This window comes from Lycium ferocissimum, chromosome 5 (assembly GCF_029784015.1).
Source record: "Lycium ferocissimum isolate CSIRO_LF1 chromosome 5, AGI_CSIRO_Lferr_CH_V1, whole genome shotgun sequence".
Classification (NCBI taxonomy): Eukaryota; Viridiplantae; Streptophyta; class Magnoliopsida; order Solanales; family Solanaceae; genus Lycium; species Lycium ferocissimum.
The window spans coordinates 38867947-38871123 of record NC_081346.1 but is presented as its reverse complement, the minus strand read 5'-3'; positions in this window follow the sequence as shown (position 1 = coordinate 38871123).

Sequence of the window (3177 nt, the reverse complement as noted above, 5' to 3'; positions counted from 1 at the left end):
GGTATTCGGCTTATTATGCTCGCGTTCGGTGCACTTTACTTCGGTCATGACTTCATTTTGTACTTCACCTTTGCATACTAAATTACGTATTCGTCTTGACCCCTTTCTTCGGGGGGGGCACGTTTCATGCCGCGGTACGATTCGGATACGCGTTTTGGTGATCCGCGGCGTAGGATTCCCGTTCGTTCGGAGTGCTCGCTTTGTCCTGGAGCCGATATTTTGGTATATACTCACTCGATGTATATGATTATGTTTATTCGGGGTACGGCGGGGCCCCGTCCGTCATCCGATTCGTTGTTACGTATTAGAGGTCCGTAGACATAGATGTGGGTTATGTACGGTTCGGTTCGGATGCGTTGAGTAAGTTGTGTTTGGGCGGCCCATCCGCCCGTACGGCCTTGTAATTTTGCGTGTATGTATGCTTTGTTACGTTATATATATTATGACAGCCTTACCGGCTTTTGTGCAATTTATATGTTTGTATGTGACAGTTTGGAACCACGTATGATCTCTATGTCGGTATAGATTGTTTGTATGTTGATTTCGGTTATTGAGTGCGTATAGGTGCCCAGCTCGGGCACTAGTCACGGCCTACGGGGTTGGGTCGTGACAGTCATGGCCGGTTGGGTCGTGATATAATCCTTAATGAATAATGTGACTACCATAATATGGCTTGTGATTCGGCTTCCATGCCATGATTTGAGAGATCCAGCTTCCATGCTAGGATTGTGATTCGGCTCTTTTGCCGTGATCTATATTGTTTGTGTTTGGCCTAGCTACTCGGGTGGAAGGGTAGTCACTATGGATCCTAGTGGGGTTAGCCTAGTCATTCGGGAGGAAAAGTGGTCATCAAGGGTTACACACTCCAATGTGGTATTTGCCTAACTATTCGGGAGGAAGGATAGACATCGTGGGTCAAGTTTCCTCTATGTGGTTCTTCTATCTTTGTTTTGGGAACCTTGAATGGTCATCCTGTTGTCATTATTGATTTGGGCCTGTATTGGCATTGTGATATGAGTTTGTTAAACTGTGAGTGGCTTGTTGATGATATTAAACTCGTTTGCCTATGAGTGGCTGGTTGATAAATATTGAATTCGAAGTGGAAAGACTGGAATGGTACTCAATGACATAATAAACTGGAACTCATTTAAATACGGATTTATGGTTTTTCGATGGATGGTTGTGAAGTTGTTGGTTTATCTTATATATGAATTTTTCAACTGTTTTTCACTTAAACGGTATTACTGATCTTGATTATTTTATTTTGCTATATTATTTATTGTCCTCGAGACACTCACTGAGTACCCAGTACTTGGCATACCGTTGTTATTTTTTATGATATGTTAGGTAACATTGAAGAGAAGGTTCGTGACGCGCCGCCGACTTAGGAGAACTTGCTACTTCTCGAGATCTTCGGTGAGCCCACATGTTTGTTCGTGGGGCACCTCTTTATAATTTTTCATTTACTTAGATTGTTGGGCCCCGAGACTTTAGACACTCTTTATTTCGTAGAAGTTCCTTAGATAATTGTGGAACTATGGGTAGTGTTATGGATGTTTTTCCATGATTATTGGGGCATGTTGCCATGTATTATTTAAGTATGAATTTAGATTTCCGTCGTTTTGTTTTAATGAGCATGACTTTATCTTGGATATTTGCAAAGGGTGTGTCTCTTACTTATTAGATAATTGCTGATTAGAAAGTTTCAAACATTTTTGATATATAATAAGGTTCTTTCGATGTTGTTCATGACATCGGATGACGGCCACGTCTAGGGTGCATTTTGGGGCTTGACAAGCTTGGTATCAGAGCCTAGGTTTAGAAGTGTCCTAGGATTTGTTTATGCCTGTGGAGCTGTGTCTAGTGGAGTCTTCCTTGTGCAGCCTGATCACTGCATGATCGCAAGACTACTGGGGCATTTATAAGTGTTTCTCATTCTTCTACGTTCTAGATCGTGCTATAGATCTTAAACTCCCATTAGGATCGTTCTAACATGTTCGTTAATTCATGCTTCGCAGAAATAGCTTTAACTGGTGTAGGAGCTTCTGACCAAGGGAGTAATGGTGCTTTTGATTCATCGTCTGGCGGAAGAGACGCTAGGATCACTAACCGCACCACTGTTGAGACTGCTGCTGGGGCTGAGAACGGTAATGGAGACCAAGCACCATCGCCAGCACCACCTGCTCTAACTGCCCCTGCTGCGGGCGTGGCTGATATTGGATCGATGCAAAATGCGATCCAAATTCTTACTACTCTTGTTGCAGCCCAACAACAGCATAAGAGTGCGGATTCGACACTTAGTGGTGGGGGAAGGCTTAAGCACTTTTTGGGGCTGAATCCGCCCAAGTTCTTTGGTTCACGAAAAGAAGATGATCCCCAGTACTTTATGGATGAGACATTCAAAGCTCTAAGGGTCATGGGTGATCATGGTTCTAAACCTATGGAATTTGTATCATATTAATTGAATGATGTTGCTCATGCTCTGTTCGAATTGTAAGAGACTGAACTGGGTAATAATGCTCCAGCTCCTACTTGGGCTGAATTTGAGGAGGCATTCATGGAGAGATTTCTGTCTAATGAGGAATGATTTGCTCTTCTTTGCTAAGTTTGAGAAGATTGAGCAGGGCACAAAGTCCACTCGTGAGTACAGTTTGAAGTTTACTCGTTTGGCAAGGTATGATACGTATATGATTCCGACTGAAAAGCACAAGTTGAGTCGATTTGTGCGTAGGTTAGTACCACATATCAAGTTTGCGTGTGCTACTGCTGCTATGTCTCCTACTTGTACATTTTCATTTTTGGTTGGATTCGCTAAGCAACAAGAGAATTAGAAGGGGAAGAGAGGCTAAAAAGGGAACAAAGTAAGAAGGCCCGATCTGCGGGTGGGTTCAGTGGTTCGTAAAATGGAGGCCAAAAGGAAGGGTATTCTGCACTTGTTCATACCGGCACTTATTCTAATGCCAGTGCTCCGTCCGGTAGACAAGGTCAGAGGAACAACAATCAGAATAGGTATTCGCAAGGTGGTAATAGACACTCATCTAGATGGGAGGATCATATTTTTCATCATTGTGGTATAAGGGGTCACATCAAGAAGGAGTGTAGGAAGTGGTTACGTGAAATGGCTAACTCTTTAGGCCAGAGAAACAATTTGTCTGCACCTGTTGCTGCTAGGAATCC